The 17,745-nt window shown below is 43.5% G+C and overlaps 1 pseudogene; it reads right to left on the bottom strand.

Annotated features, from left to right (window-relative positions):
* Positions 1 to 346: 346 nt before the first annotated feature.
* On the bottom strand, positions 347 to 1,171 carry LOC120837370 (annotated as a pseudogene).
* Between the last annotated feature and the right edge of the window lie 16,574 nt (positions 1,172 to 17,745).

The raw sequence follows: 17,745 nt of genomic DNA, 5'->3' as shown, positions 1-17,745 counted from the left end.
GCTTACATACATGTTCAGATGCGAAAGTCACTCAAGCGTCGCATATTGTGAAACAGGCAGGAGAAAAAATACTTGAAATATGGTAATACTGATTTATAAAAGCGCGAAGTCATTTCTGCCTGACGCAATTAGATTACAATAAAGCAAAAAAATAATAAATGCAAGATAGACAAGGTTTGTTAAGAAATTAACATGTTGTTACGTGAGAACTTACGTACAAACTTTAGCAATTTTCTACAGGTACATTAATTATACAGGCAAGACCTTTGAACACTGCCAAATACACATACGCTCATTCGAAATATAAATATTAAGAATTGTGTTTGCACAGAACGCGGAACCTAGTTTAAGAATCACTATGAAAATTATAGAAACAATAGGTAACTACCAGCATCTCCAGATTTCCGGGTTCAAAATTGTGCTTCTTGTCGCTGAGAATGAGTTTGTACGCGGAGAACGATCGCTGGACGTCGACAGATGTGATTGGTGCGTATTTATACTTGGGAAGATTCGATGGGTTAATTGACACTGGGATCCTACAGTGCTCACCAGCAAGGACGTCTGAAGCTTCTTTAAGGACACAAAACCCCTTGTTTTTGTCCCAGACCGATTGCAGCTTCGCACGTGCCTTTTCGGCAACGGGTCCTTCGCGAACGGTGGCGATTCTTTCCTGTACGTGGAGAATTAGCGCAACGTTCGTAACAAGAGTTTCTCCCGCACTTTCAAGTTTTTTTTATAGAATCCGCTAAGAACGTGAAGTTGGCGCAAAGGTACACGAGGTCTCCTGGAAGGCTATTCACGGAGAGGACAGCTTGAGCCTTTGTGACTGCAACACTCTCGTCAATTGGAAGGCCGTTGATCACGGCCTTGATGTTCGAAAAGTAGCAGTTGTAGTACTCAACAGCTTCTAGCCACGTTCCCCATCGTGTGACGACGGGTTCTCGCAGTACTCGACGATTGGTTGATGCGACGGTTCCTTCAGAGAATCAACCCAGCGGAAACACCAATGGAACCACCCAGATGCGCTGCATCACACCAGGGTTCCCGCGAGGGGAGGTGGGCGTAATTTTTCCCCATCACTTTCTTTGCCCCTGACGGTATCATAGTTCCCCTGGGGAGTAGAGTTGTGCGTCCACCGCCAAGTCCTGCGGGAAAGCCACCCGTAAAGCATGCAGAAGCCGCCGCTCCGGTTGCACCGGCGCAAAGGGAGGAGGGGGGGGGGGGGGGGGGGGGGGAATGCTAAAGAGAGGACCAGGTTCAAACCCATAAAATTCAGAACAGTAAATATTTCCAGGTAGGATGAATAAAGGTATCAAATTGCACTCGAAAGCGAAACTTGACGCTACATAGTGCTGATTTAGGCGCCAATTTGAGAAAAAAAAGGCATTTATAGGCATTTATCGGAGTTTAGGCACCAACACCCAAAATAGGCATTTATAGGCACTATAAAACCACCATAAAATCCATCTTTGACCTCCAATTCGTGCTCATATATCGAAATGGGGCGATAGCAATGCAAGGAAAAAAATAGGCATTTGCCTAAAATCCGGTCTCTACTGATAACCAAAGACGGCTGGCTTACACAATTCCTCCGCTCGCGAATGCACAAAGTCTCCTTAAAGGGACACCGAAACCCCCAAGTTTTTTTTGTTTTTTTTTTTTTTTTTTTTTTTTTTGCCAGGCGATTTATTATGGTGTCGGAATACTACCCATTTAATATTTTGCTACAGAGTCACGTATTTTTTTAATAAAGCCAAAAAACGCAACTGCTCGAAACTGAAACCGAAACCCCCACACCGCACGGAGAAGTGGAGAGGAGAGAGTGAGTGGCGGAAGTCACGTGGCTACACCCGACCGTGCGGGTTCTTTTTCTTTTTCCAGGTGCAGCAGTCGGTATGCGTTCGGGATCCGTTCGCCGTGCGCTTCCTTTTGCAGTTATGTGTGTTCTGTACTTGAAGATGAGTTGTTTTGTACATTTAAGTGCTGGCAATTAGTAGCTGGTGCCCGTGGGGAATTCCCGTGATCGGCTGCGAAAAGAATACTCCCAAGATGTTGCGTGAAGATCTGCCTCACATCTGAAAGTCGCATTGTGCGGCAGAGGTGTCCAAATAGAAATCTCACACTATTTGGTTCCAGCGACATATCCTCCACAACAATTTCTTTTTTCGGTGATAATTGTAAAAAAAAAAATGCAAACATCGCAAGATGTATCAAAAAAAAAAAAAAAAGGTACGCCCACACTCGGGATCAAACCCACGCCCGCTGCGTGTAAAGCGGACGTCTTTCCACTGGGCCACTGAAGGAACACTCCCGTTTGTAGTAATGCATTCGGTCGAGTGTATGTCGGAAAGCTTGCTGCCGATTTTCTTCCAGCACATGCACTTTCAGCTTGAGGTCGGGCAGCACCACGCATTGGCCACATTCGCATCAAGTAAATAAACCGTACGCGTGCGTACTCAACTTGATGTACGCACTTCGTGTTTGACGTTTGAGCGAGTGATGTCTTCAGCCACGAGAAGGGACGACGGCTCGGCGACATCTTCGTGTAATCGGCTTGCAGGTCGGGCGTGTCGTATACGGTATGATTATCAATTATTTTCATCGGTGCAAAATTTCTCTTTGGAAAGAAGACAGAATTCGCCGGTACTGTGAACAACAGTTTTGAAGTAGAGGTCCCACGCCCGCCGTCCGCAGAACAGAACCCTCTTCTCGGTTTCCTTCCCATAAGACCAACCCTTTTTAGTCAATAGTTGCAAGTCTAAAAACTGCAACTTTCCATCTTTCGCTGACTCAGAGGTGAATTTCAGTTCCGGTGCAGCGGTCAAAATAAAGTTATGGATCTCAGTTTCGGAATGCTGGTTCGGAGCACAAACCAAGATGTCATCAACAACACTTCGAACCAAAACCCCATCCACAGCCAAAGAGCCAAAAAAAAAATTATTTACCCGTCAAGAGTGTTAAAATAAAACTCCGCCAACACTGCAGCCACAGTTGAACCAATGCATACAGCTTTCTGATGTATATAAAAGTCACCATTAAAGTTAAATACAGTCGCCTTCAGATAGCACGTCAGAAGTTATAGTACCACATGTACAGATATTCGCTTTGGTCTGAAGTGAGTATACATTTTTTTCTAAAAGCTCCCCCCTTTCAAGAAACAACACGCTATCGATAGAATAATATAAAAGTTTGATGTCCAAGGACATCGACGTGCATGTTCTCCGATGCAGAGGAGAAATACCCTTTATTTTTTCTTCCGAGTTCCTAAGGGCAATACTCCCCTCCAGATTGACATGACCCAAACATCCCTGAATGAAGACCGCAAGCGACTTTTGCCGTGACCCATTTTCGTTGATTACCACCCGGAAAAGGAACTTTACTTTATGATCCTTTACCAACAATTTTAAACCGAAAGAAGAGCATGAAACGTCCTTTACTCTGTTTAACGTGGCCGTGATTTTCTCCTAAACCAAAATCTTACAAACATCCCGTTTTAAAACCGCAACATTTTCTTCGCTCTTTACAAATGACTCGGAAACAGGCACCAAGGGTTTCTCATTGAAAATAACCATCCGGGAGCACTGCAAACAAGCCACTCTTATCACACTAGAGCAGGGTCACTGCATTATCTCTCAACTCCCTTTTCCAAGCCGACACTCTCCTGAAATTTCTTTGTTCAACCGGGAAAGACGAATCTACCACAGGGCTCAGGTTGCTCAAGGGCTGATTTACAAAAGTCGTTCTATCCTCCGCCGGTAGCAATTTTGGTACTAATAGCATGCACATTTGAGCACAATTCAAACCCTGAAGATTTCATATACAGGCAAAATTTTGAACCTTCATTTAAAATTGCTTGAGAAGTCTGAGACAGAATAACACTTTCAGGACTGAAAAAAACGTTCCACAGAAGCCGACAAAGCTGACCTTTTTTTCATCAAGTCTTGTTTTGCCACGACTTCTCTTTTCTTAAAAGCCCACAAGGAACAAAAGCTTGCGAGCCGAAAAGAGTTCCAGCTGTCGAACTCCACAGAACTGCGGAACCCCTCCCCCAACACACCTTTCCACAACACATCAGCGAGCTCAAAGAGCCCGCGAAGTTGCTGACCTGCCGCATTCCGAGAGGCCTTTAACATTCCGCGTCTGGTGCCACCAAGGGAGATTCCGCTGAGTCAGATACCCGTAAAGGCTGGGATCCACAAACTTCTTCCTTAGGCAGAGCCCAAAGTAGCTCACATCCGTCTGGAGTTCACTCAGTCGCTTCACTCAGTCGCAGACCAATCTTGCACAGCGTTAAAAACACCAAACCTCGTTGAGAAGGTGGTTGATGGTTTGACAGAAAAGGGGAAGGAGAAGGGAAGACGTTTTGCGTTTTTAACGCTGTGCAAGATTCCCCTCTTTGGGATAAAACTTCCGTTCTGTGTAACGAAAAGGAATTGTTTAGAAGACTAATTAAGAAGACTTTGTGCATTCGCGAGTGGGGAATTGTGTAAGCCAGTCGTCTTTGGTTATCAGTGATCGGATGAGAGTTTTTACTTGTGTGAGGGGGGCTTTATAAACTTGGGGGGGGGGGGGGGGGAGGGGAATTGGGAAGCGTTTGCTTGGAAGTAGGAAATGGAGCTTAGGTTTTAGCGGTTTGGAGGTCGCCTTGTGTGTTGACCTTGGGGTTGTTGTTGTTCGGGATGTCGGCTCGCTTTCACAAACTATTAGAGCCGGGGAGTGGCTCATGCTGTCTGGGGCGAACTCGCTGATAATCTTTTTTATGCGTTTGAGTTCTTGTTTTCCTTTCTCTTTTCCATTTGTTTGGAAGTCTATTTATTGGTGTGCCCATATTATTAAATTTCAGCTGGGTTTGAGATTTTGTTGAGTTCGTCCGTTTTTTATCGTTCCCCATCTCAGGGTCTACAAGATGTCCATTAATCACCAGCCCACCTGCACTCCATCACTGCTTACAATTCGTATTTGTATTGCGCACATCGCAACCAGTGAAGTTCGGTCGCGAAGCTGCTCCGTTTAGCTGTTAGCAAACCAGGAAAGACGATGCCCTTCATATTCTGCTTAAATCCTGATGGAAGCACCTGTAGACAAAATGACCAGCTCAATTTACGACAAGTTTTTTTGGGCAGCACCATATTTTGGATGCTTGGTTGGGGCCAAAGCAAACTTCTCAGATCCATCACGAACACAAACCGACACAGTTAGACAAAGAAGTTGACATCCCTTAAAGGGGTTATGACTTGAAAATTAAACGGATAGATTATTCTTGAAATGGGATGCTCATAGGCTACTTAGTATATACACCAAGTTACGCGATTCTAAGAGCTCTGGTAATTGCAATATTCAATTTACAAATTTTGTCATTTTTATTTGGCGACCAGGCAAGACTGCCCAAGTTAGTCACACAGGGGAGAGGGTTTGGGAGGGTGGGAGGAAGTCTCGCAGGAATAGGAAAAATAAACAGCTTAACATAGGGTTCATAAATATGCAGGGGGACAGTAACAGAATAAAGTGGGAGGAGATCGAGGAGCAATTAGAAAGCGAAAACTTCGCAGTGTATGCATTAGCAGAAATACAGCTGAGAGATATAGAAGAACCACCATACATACCGAGATATCAATGGATGCGATGCAACCGGGCCAGTGGGGAACGCAAGAAAGCGGGATTAGGGGTGTTAGTGAAAAGTGCGCAATGTTATAGGGAACGAGAGGGCTGCAGTGAGCACATGTGGGTTAAAGGCAGTATTGGGGGTTTGGGTACAATCCTGGGTTTTGTGTATCTAAGAACAGGGAGTGATGCAGGAGAGAAAAACACCGAACACTTAACCTGTATATCAGGAGACGTTAGGGAAATTGGCACTAACAGGGAAATAATTATCTTTGGGGACATAAACGCGCATTAGAAGACTTTGAAGTTTGATGGGCATACCGATACAACCGGGAAGGCGTTAGAAAAGTTCTGCGATGCCCTTGATCTCTTATTGGTTAGTGCTCAGATAAAATTGATGGAAACATAACGTGGGAAAGAAAGATCTCGCACTCGACTACTGTCTACCGTTTAATGTCGCGGAAGCTATACTACAGATTAGGCGGTGTGGAAATGGATGTGGAAGGCACAAAACGTCTGGGGAGCGACCATCAGAGAACTAAGATCAGATTTGGCACAATAAAACGAGAAATGCAAAATCAACAACAAAAGGGTAGAAATAACTTAAATGTGAAACAATTACAGGAGGTATCTAAGCGAATCGAGAACATAGTACCCAAGCAACCGGAAAGGAAAGGGGCATATGAAGACTGAGTGTTTTCAAAAGCGAGTTAGAGAAATATCGAATGAAACAAGGAGAAAGAAAACTAAAACGCAAGCTCAAAAGCTGGTGGGATAAAGTGGTTAAGGCAGCGATATCGATACGTCAAGCGGCGTCTAGGGAGCCCGGATAGGCAAAGAAAAAGGGGGCCACACTAGCCGAAGTAGCATCGAAATGGGGGAAATTTCAGAAAAGTAAAGCGGAGGCATCAGCATTAGTACAGGCCAAAAGTGGGAGGGCAGGAGTCCAGTGGATGATAGAGCTAAACCAGTAAAATAGGAATGCGGCAAAAAGGTTCTGGGAACACATCAGTGCACAGGGAAAAAAGGCTGAAAGGTTCCAGCAGGCACTAACCACACAGGAAAGGACAAAGATAGAGGGGGGAAGAGGCAAACGAATACATGACATACAATCAAAGCAGCATTTTCAGAGTTAGAACCAGATCAGGCCGTAGGGAATGGTAGCGTCTACACAACACAAGATGATCATACTGAAGAAGAGGAAATGACCACAGGGGAATGCGAAAAAGAGGAATGATAGGTTCTGGCTGGAACTGCGACAGGTCCAGACGGCAATCAGATCAGGCCAATGAGACTGATAAAGGTCCTAGGCCAAACAAGCAAATTGAAACTAAGGCAAGAGATTGACCAGATAATGATGGGAGGGGAGGTACCCAGTGACTGGAAATTGAGCAGGATGAGATTATTGTATAGGGGCAAGGGAGACGAAGACAGTATAAAATCATACCGACTAAATCAGAGTAACTTCAGTAATATTGTCACGAACGACAAGTGATGAGGCGGCGAATGACTGAGTAAACTGAACATTTAATGGGGCAAACTTGTGCCCAAAAATAAAAGGAAAAAGAAAGATAGCAATACAGCGTTGAAGGCGGCGAAGCTGCAGGATCGAACGCTGGAGCGAAACTGACTCTGGCTCGCTACGCGAAGCCCCTTATGAACACGCGTGGGCTTCTGGAATAATAGGTGCAGAAAGTTCGACGCGTAGAACATTCGGGCCTCGACAAGTACCAGGATCTTCGAATTTACCAGAACACTAAATTGCAGGGATAAACAAAAGACACTTCGCCCGCATGAATCGAACCCTGGCTTTTCGCGTGGGAGGCAGGCACGATAACCGTTAGGCCACGCCCGCGCTGCCTACCTGGCCGACTGCGCTCGCGGCAATATACAAACTGGCTATGCAAATTGTAAAAAGAAGAATGGAACAATTGGCAGAGAGAAAGCAGATTCTGGAGGAGCTTAATTACGGTTTGAAGAAAGATAGACGACTAGATGATAACTTATTTCTAATCACTCAGTGCATAGAGATTCAGTTTGTTCCAAAGACATGGCAAAGAAGACGCTCTAGTAATGGGCGACAGATGCTGCAGAGGTTTTCATGGTGTGGTTGGAGGTACCCTCCGTGATGGGGGCTGAGTTTAATTCAACCTCCTGTAATAGCATCCTGGAATCTTCCACTGAAACGTTCATGTCATTTATTTGCGTTAACCCAATGTAATTATTTAAAAATTCACGAGCAGAACTGACAGACGGAGCGGAAACTGCCTAAAAATACAGACCGAAGCTTTCAACTTTCCTTTCCACATCCGTGCCATTATTAACACCATCTAGTATATCAGGCGGAAGAGCTACGACTCTAAGGTTTTTTATTCCTCAAGATTTTGCCGTATTGTAAAAATAGAAGAAACGAAGTGGCTAGAATCCTATTTACTGCTGTTGACGACTGCCCAGGTATCCGCATCAACAGCTGGAAATGCAAACGATGTCAACCACGTCGTTGGTATGCTAAGAAGGCACGCATAAAACACCAAGGTGACTTGAAAGTAAACATCTTAGACACAAATCTGTCTGGTTGGGTGAAATGACTAAACTAAAAAAGAATTCTCCAAACTCAAAACCGTAAAAAGTCAACAATGAAAAATATAACGAGGAATCGAGGTGTCTTTCACCGACCCGTATTATTTGGTAGCAAACGGCCTCGGAGAAAGACCCCACGCGAAACTGTAGTTGTATCTCCACTCTAAATTTGTCGGCGGCTCGAAATGTGACCCCAGCGGCCGCTGTAGTCCCAACTTCGCGGTCTTTCGGGAACCCCTTGCTTAGCAACAAATATCAGCGGGCAATTTATAGCTGGTGAAAGATTACAAACCCAGTAGATGAATTTCATCGAGCTGGAACTTCTTTTTCGAGATAGACTTCATTGCAAGCGCCATCAAATCCCGGCGAAAGACAACCAGCGCGTGCAGGAGGCGGAGCTTCTACTGAATTTAAAGCTTGTCGCCGACTGTTGATGAATAAAAAAAAAAGCGTCCCTTAAATGCTGGAGCAGCTACATGGAAAACGATGACATTGTGGTAAGTTGATTTGGTCCACACAAGACATTTAAGTAGGTGAATTGGGATTGTGTGGATATTTAGACAGAGTGTAGTTGGTCAGCCATTTCAAATTTGCGACGAGTCACTCGCTATAGATGAGAAATTTAGCCAGAGCAGTACAACCGCTGACCTGGGGTCTTTAACGTGGACCACGCAGTAGTGATACACGACAGCACGCCGGGACGATGCTCATCCATATCGAAACGGGCAGGGTGGGGATGAAACCCAGGATCCCTGGGTTCTGCAGAGCGATCTTTGGCTCCAGGTGCTCCGAGCTGGTGTGCGCCTGTCGACTCGGCTACCGATCTCCCATTTAAGAGGGTGAACATATGTTATCGATCGAAGAAGCACTCTCGGTACAAGCACAAAGATCTCCGGCCCATACCAGGCGACCAAATCAGATTTCACACAAAACCTCAAAACTATTTTGTATATTACAGCAAGAAACGTCAATGAAAATATCTGTAGAGGGAATTCATTTAATATAATCAGATGAAAAAAAAGGGGGGATAATGCGAAAGCTGGCTATTTTAGACGAAAAGCAGCAGCTGAAAAAAGGGAGGCAACGAAGTTATTTTTGCAAATTAGTCAGGATTTTGTGCTACATTGTCAAGGATAGCTCAGTTTTTACAGTGCTGCAGCCACATAGGAAAAGAGCGGAAATAACTCAAGCCCGGACAAGGGCGCCCCTAGCGGCAGATAGATAATTTTCATTGGTGGGTTCTTTTTAGCCGCAGCACTCAAATTAAGTTCGCTCAAATTTTGCTCCACGGAAAAAGCTTGCGGAATTTGTGAGAATATTAAATCCCGTCGTAATAATGGCGTGCGCATTAGTTCAGAGCAATTCGCGACAGTTGCTTCCGACTAGTAGGTGGCGACAACCGCTAGGTGGCAGCGAACAATCAGAAAGACTCTATTACAGAGAATGTCCAACTGCTCGATCAAGGTCACGTGGTCAATGGACCGTGTTTGCAGTACAAGGTTCAGGTGACGAACGGGTTGGTCGTCCGCGAGCGTCTCCGCCTTTCCGCCTGCTTTCCTCGTAGCCACGCGATAACGCCGCGCATGAGCAATTACGAGCAATTACGAGCAGTTACGGTTTTTAATGGCGTACGCCTCGGATGGAGACGTCTGCCATTAAACTTCAAATGCTCCATATGGTTTCAGTATGACCTTCTCTATAATCTAGGCTCTCTACGAACAATAGGCGACAGAGGCGACGCCACCGGCGTGCTCCTTTCCTATACAGCTGTACGATCACGTGTGCGTTCGCGCAAGTAACTTTGACAGTGCTGCGGAAACTACGCTGACCTTGACAACGTGGCACCAGCAATATTTAGGGTTGTTTGTCTTGAGGACGTGAAGCGACTACGATGAAGCAATTACAGAAGACAAGGTCGTGGTATAGGTTTCAGCTGTACTATTTGACTTAATTTAATTGCAAAAAAGAATACAGATCTGTTAGTTCTTGTGTTATGCTTTGCTACCTTTTTATCAAATTTTCGTAAATGTCAACACAAGCTAAACGGGACCAAAACTGGTCGCTTAATGTAGGTTAATGCAACAAGTTAACTGCTCCAATCCTAAAGTGTCTCATCCCAATTCTCAGCGCATTTTTCTAATCTGCTTTCGCTCCAAGTTGTTAATCACTCTGTTCAACGACCAATTCACTGCCTCTCGTACCAAAGAGCGGTTCACGTTCTGCAACTTTGACGAGTTAAGATACAGCTCCTGAAACGAGGAAATGGCACATTCGATGTGGAGTTCATAACTTTTTGCGCGGGTGTGCCTGACCCAACGTTGTTTTTGTACGACCGCCCGACATTTGTTGTCCGATCTGGTTTACCAGGTACGGCCACCGAATAACCGAAGAGTGGCAGTTAATTGGCCACCTTCCGGGACACTCTTGCTCGCGCGCTGCAGATACGAAACTATTCATACTATTGTGATCATACTGGATTCCCATGTGACAGGTGTTCAAATTGGACTTCGCCGCCCAAATTGACCTTGCCATTTATGGCTTTCACAAAAGCCGAGATGCGTTCCAGTTGACGGTGTCGAGTTAGCTGCGTCGAAACTCTGCTGCCATGACCGTTGTTAAAATTTGTTGATAAGGAGTTAGAAGATAATGTTGGAACGGTGTTTTAGGAGTGCAGTAACACGTGTTAGTTTAAACCTTTAACCCGTGCCATAATAAGCATGTGTGATAAGGTTCCGTAGAGTTCACGTAGTTTATTTCAACCTTCAGCGAGTTATGTGTAAGAACACAACAATTTATAAGGAACAAATGACAAAACAAGTGTTCACCAAACGGAATTAAATCAGCACCTTCTTATCACGAGGAGAAAACTTGTCTTTTTTCGGTTATACTTTTGCTCATGGCTCTTTACTGTACTAACGGTGCCTCCCGCAAAGGAAGCGAAACGTTTAATTAAACTGTTAATTTTGATAAGTCAAGCCGTTTTAATTTTCGCTTTCACCATATGTTCGCGCGGTTTCTGAAGTATTGTTTGCATCCACCGAAATGATTACCTAGTGATTCCAACATCGTGAACTACGCGTGCGTAGAAGAGAGCGAAAGCTGGATTACAAGTATTTAAGAAAAAAATTTACGATTTCGGAAGTAAAGTAATTCATTCGCGTAGCTCAGTGTATTTTCTGTTCATTATTCCTTTTTATTTGGCAAGTTTTTCCACGAACATTTATTTGTATCCAATGTACTGGCAAATATTGCTGTCGTCTCGGCGGTGCAAGACCGTGAACTATTCAAAGTGTGTCATTCGAGCTCGACAATCTTTGACGTAAATGAGCGGAGCGTTAATTCCACTCTCCCGTTTTTGAACGGGTGCGGGCATCTCTGAGGGGTGTTGTGTCGAGAGCGCGTGCGCCCTTGAGCGGAACCGGTTGGAGTTGCTATCATCACCAAAACGCTCAACGGGGTTCGTTCCGCGTTGCGCCAAGGCAAAGTGCGACGATGCCGGTCAGGGGAACGGCGGTCGCCACTGCGGTATTAGCGATCTTAACTACGATGTTTCATGAGGCGGCTTCCGGACCCTCGTGTCAGGACAGGGATTACCTGTATGCCTGTAGCGAAGACTGCTACAGGTACAAATTCTACAGGTGCGCCAACTTGAACAAAGTGGACGACTTCTACCACTACGTCCAGCGTGCCCTCAAGTATCCCGACCTCTGGTTCATCTTGGAGGACAGCCAGCTGGACTACTACCCAGGCGGCACCTTCGCGGATGGCAACGTGAGCGTCATTGAGCTGCGGAACGCGCGGGTGCACAGCTTTGCCCAGTTCGGGACCGGGCCCAACCCGTTCCTGGGGATCGAGGACTCGCTCGAGATCATCATCTTCAGGGAAGGCAGCACGCTGCCGGACTCCTGGACGATGCTCGGCCGGCTCAGGAAGCTTGAAAAGCTCGAGTTCCGGAACATGAAGCACCTCGAGCTCACTCGCGACTTCAACGACCTTCCGCAGACTATGACTCAGGTCGATATCTACAACTCGACCATCGGCTACATCGACGAGAACTGGCTGTCCTCGCTGAAGAATCTCGAAAGCGTCGTCGTCAAGAAATCCAACCTAAAGAAATTTTTGAGATCGATGCTGCCGCTGCCTGCTCTGAAGCTGTATTTCCTGAACCTTGAGTAAGTACTTCGAGTAAATACTCATAAGTACTCAAAAGTTTTACTGGGAAGGTGACAATATGGCCAGTTTTGTTAATGAGAAGACACTTGACATAAGATTACTTGTAGGCGCCTTTCTTCTGCTATGTCCAGTACGCTAGTAGATAGTTATAAAAGATCGCGTTATCTTAGAACTATAATGTAATCGAGGCTGCGCCCTACCACTACGAAGCCTGCCCTGATGCAGGTGTTACGTGCAGTGTATGGGTTTCAAGACGATACTGTAAACACACACTATTCAGCTTCCTGATGATTTCAGTATAGTTAATGCCGATTTTGTGTTAAGAAATGCCAGTCTTCAATTTGGTAGCACTAAAATACTTTTCTTTGTTTCACAGTTAAATTTCTCCGGTCAAACTGCCTTGTTGGATACTTAAAAAAAAATGACACCACAAAACACAGGAAACGTTACCATTGAAAAACTGGACTACTTTCCCACCATGTTCCTGGTTGAATTTTCCACCCGCTTCTTTTGATCTCGTGTCCAGCATTGGACAGCTATGCGGTCGTGTAATCACACTACAAAAACGTTTGAGCTCATCTCCCTGCAGAACAAGCCGACAGCCAATCACGGAGAAGAAATGTGTTAGTGCCGAAATTCAGCACACGATTGGATATGAAAACTCTGAAGCATAGAGGAAGAATCAGCAAGTGAAACGTTGTCCCTGCACACGTCCCATCTTTTCAAGTCGTAGCGTGCTTCACCATTGGCTGGGATTCTTCAGTGAATCGCCCTGATTTGCTGTGTACGTGTCTGCAGGAACGTACTTTCTTGAAGCGTACTGCATAATGCACGTGAAAGATCCCAAGTTAGCACTCGGACAACACTGGCCACATTTTCCATCTAAAAGCGAAGGCGTCAGACACCATTTTGGAACAAACTAACTTTCTTTTCGTTCTAGGCCCCAGTGTGTGCTCTAAGTGCCCTCATATCTGAGCCGCTAAAAGTTCACTACGGTCGGCCCCAATTTTTGTAATTCTCTGAAATATGTTTAGGACAAAAGGACAATGATCTCATTCACCCGGTGCGACCGCACGAGCCACGATCAGGTGTCGGCATGATATTCGATGTGCAGTTTCGTTCGTCGTGTTCACACGGCTATTAAATGTTTAAAAAATAAGATATCTTCCTAGAAATGTTTACTGCATGCGCTCGCTTTTATTAAACAGCTGCGAAAGTTCGACTTATGTTCATGGGCGAAAGTGGCGGAAGCTTTGTGGAAGCATGTGTTACATTTTCTGCCTACCCCGCGTCTTACGTGTTGCCATAATTTTTTTTAATAAGGTTTTACGTTGTTACAGGCTACGCAGTCTTCTTAGATTAGAAGGCTAGTCCTGCTAAATACCAGGAGATACCTTTCGGAGTAAGCCTGAGACAATCACTGTGCAGTCACCCTGTTTTATTACCAACCGACGTTCCGATATTTCTTTCTCGCTTGGGTCGTTTCGGTCACAAAAGCTGCAATTCCGCATGGATGATATTTTTTTCTTATTAAAATTTAAGGTGAAATAAAAAAAGAGACTGAAATAAAGAAGAGATAGTTTTTGGCTTGTTCGCGCGGAATCAGTCGATGGTGCAAATCGCCGCCGGGTTCAAAGGGCTGAGTCTTTTGCGTTCATTTATTTATTCAATCCTACCCAACCAAGCGTGATGTGTGCGCTTGCTGCTAGGTGCAAAAATATAAAAATTATAAACAGGCCTATTACTTTTGTCCTGGGACGGCGCCTGGTCAACTACAGAATCTTGAAGTCGGAAGGAACTAAAAAGCTGATGTTCGTTCACTGCTGCTCTTCAGCGTAGCGCTCCATACCAGCATGGAGCAGGCTCACGCAACTGGAACATTGAAATATTTTTATCTAAGGAACTCTGCGTTTGCTACCATGTAGTGTAATAGTCTTTTTGCAAATTTTCTATTCACGCAATTACTAGAGAGCGTAGCTTTGTGGCACTTTAATATAATGAATTGTAAAATTTATGAAGTTGAATGATTCTTGATTATTTAATTTATTATTCGGAAGGGCGGGGGAATAATCTACATTGGATAATAATAACAATAACAAAAAGCCAGGGAGCACGGATAAGGAAAAAAGACGACGACAGTAATTCCTGTGTCCTCTCGCCTTCTTCTTTATTGGCGTTTCATCTCATTTAAGGCACGATTTTGGGGTCGAAACTTTCATTTTTACCGAAAGAAAATTATGTTCTGGGAGCATTCTTGAAATGAAAGACAGAAAAAAACGGCAAGCTTGGCGAATTTTTTTCCCGCATATTTGACCATTGAAACTGCCCAGGCGAAACCCTGACGTTCCTCCCACAGGTCGGCCATCGCACCTTTGACCGCTCGCTTTTTTCTCATTTTTAAAATAAAGAACTAACACTCTTTTCCGACATTTTCTAAATAGTTTTTTCTTAGGCATGAGCAATTTAATAAAATCGTTCATTATTCAATATTAATATAAACAAATGTCGAACTTTGATAATTTTTAGCAAATTTTGCCAAGTTTTTACGTGGGGCCTATTTAAAATATTTGAAAGACCTTGACATCGCCAAAAAGCTCAAATCTAGCCATTTTCAACGAATACAAATTGAATATTATGTATACAAAATAATTTGGTATATAAGTTTGAATGAGCGAACGTTTCAGAAACCTAGCGAATTGACAATCGATTTCCCCAAAACATATCTTTATTTGCTGCTTTTTATTAGTCGCAAGGTATAATAGTGGTTTAGTAAAATATAAATATGATAAATAACAATAATTGTATACATGAGCGCAATTAAAGATTTCATCTTGTCCGATGTGCGTTGGGAAGTTGCAAGCTTTGTTGCGTAGTAAATACTTTCTAATACGCATGCCTTACTGTTTCAATTTTTAATGTTACGAGTTAATTAAAGTCTATTTATTAGGTAATTATCTGTACCACGTCATCATATTGACCAAAATACTACCATGCGAGGATGCCTTTACAACGAACAAATGACATGATTCCAGCTTGAATTGCGGACCTACAAACAAAACAGAATATTTTTTGTTTATATTTGCTAATAAACCGACAATTCTACTTTGCTTCCAATAACACTCAAAGCAAACTAAAAAACAAAAGTTTTTTTAATAAGTTCCAAATTTGCTGAATTTTTTTAAACATTCGTTGCTTCAAATGTATGTAACATATTTTTTTAAACATATATAACGGGTTCGTATTGAATAAAAATAGCTAAAATTGACATTTCCCAAGATATCAAATATTATAATATCTTCTATAAATCACATTAAAAATTACAAGCTTGGCCACATCATAACTAAAGGGTCATAACGTGTTTTCTTCCACCTGTCGCAATCGCATGTCTGACCTCTCGCTACTTCACAACTTCTCAAAATACTGCAATAGGAGACACTCTTAAAATGGATCTCTTACGCATTATGAATGTAACAAAATTGTCATCCTTTAATGTAGTCTTTGCAAAACGGTCGAACTATGTTCCTTTGATCATTTTCAGTATAGTCTGGAAACATTTCAAGTCTGACCTATTTAAAAGATTTTGATTACCTTGATATCATCGGTAAGCTAAATATTTCCCTTTTTAATGAATGAAATTTCAATATGAGATGTTAAAAATAAAAGGTTATATACTAAAATATTGAGGTGGGCTAGTTGGATATGCATTTTCGAAATAAATAGCACGAAGGTCAAGAACAAACTGATGGTACAAGCGCTAACTCACAGCTGTCGTTTTAATAATCACACAGAAGACGAGAAAGAGGTAGCGTTTCTCTCTCGTCTTTCTTTTCGGTATGAAAATTCCCAAAATGAAACGGTCTTGATGGAAGAGGAAGTTACGTTGAAGGAACTGAGAAATAACAATAAAGGAAGAAGGCGTTACGTTAAAAAACTGAAAATTAGCAGAAAGAAAGGAAGAAGTTGTCCACAGTGAACCAAAGATACCACCTTAAGTAGGAAAGTTAAGGTAGTTGAGTTCTTTTTCAGTCAATGCCACTGATGGTGCACTGACACACGATTTCTCCTTTTTTTTATGGCCAGTGCCTCGTATATTTCCCTTGATGTCTTCTCACGATACCTTCGAAGGATCCTTGTCTCTGTAAGTTTCGGCTTGCAGTGACAGTCTCTTACGTGCACTGCAAGATGCCCTGATGGTGTTGATTTGAGTGACGCAGCGTGTTCACGTAACCTGGTGTTCACACAACGGCCAGATTGACCAACATATACTCTGCCACAGGTGAAAGGAATTTCATATATAACCTGGCTTTGGCAAGGTATATATGTTTGCTTGTGCCTCTGACCGCATTCGTTGCGCCGGTCTGGTGGGGAATTTATCACAGGACAAAGCTTCCTTAGCTTGTCTGGTGCTGAAAAGACGACAGGGATGTCATACCTGGCAGCCACCTTTTTCATGTTGTGTGATACCCGGTGAATGTAGGGTATTACAGCCGGGCGTTGTCCTTTGTTCTTGGCTTTGTCTTTCTGTCTGTGGATGTTGATCATTTTTTCTGCTACATCGTACAAGGTGGGACTTGGATAACCAGAAGTCTTGAGTCGGTTTATCTGTGTCTCAAAGCTCTGTCTTGCCGTGTGGTCACAGGACTTTTTTAGGGCTGCGCTAAGAGAGTTTTTGATTATAGCCATTTTAATGAGTTTTGAATGGGAGGACTCATATTGGAGTAATTGTTTTCTTGAGCGTGGCATGTACATCCAGCAAATGTGGTTTTGTTGGAATATCATCTGTAGATCAAGAAATTGAAGGCTGTCGCCTGTCGGTAGCTCGTGTGTAAAGTTGAGTCATTGTGCGTTTTCAGTGAAGATTGAACGTATATTGTTGATTTATTGCTCGTTATTTACATCAGGTCTGTTTTTTAGTAGCACGAGATAATCGTCCACATATCTGTATATTCTTGTCACCTGGTTGTTGGATACCCGCTGGGCGATGGCCCGATCGCATTTGGATAAGAAGTGTCGCATAACACTGGTGCCACACATGATCTAATACAAATTCCTTTCTTTTGCAGGTAAGTATTCCCGTTGAATGAGACGACTGTGGATGCTAGGTAGAATGTCAGTAACTCCAAGAATGACTCAAGATGTACGCCAGATTTGTTTTGGAAAGGCACTGTACCATTTTCTTCGATACATTCTTTTACAGCTACGAACAGTTGGTCATGAGGTATTGAATAAAACAAATCTTCAACGTCAAGGGAAAAACCATATTGTACTAGTACGTTGTCATTTTTTAGATCCTGTATAACTTGTTCTGAGTTTGCAATCAGCAACGGATCTTCCAGGCGGAGGTTTGATAACTGACTAAATAGGAACCTTGACGTAGCTCCTTGCCAAGAA

This window comes from Ixodes scapularis, unplaced genomic scaffold (genome assembly GCF_016920785.2).
Source record: "Ixodes scapularis isolate PalLabHiFi unplaced genomic scaffold, ASM1692078v2 PGA_scaffold0__279_contigs__length_252992795, whole genome shotgun sequence".
Taxonomy (NCBI): Eukaryota; Metazoa; Arthropoda; class Arachnida; order Ixodida; family Ixodidae; genus Ixodes; species Ixodes scapularis.
This window is presented reverse-complemented; position numbering and strand designations above follow the sequence as displayed.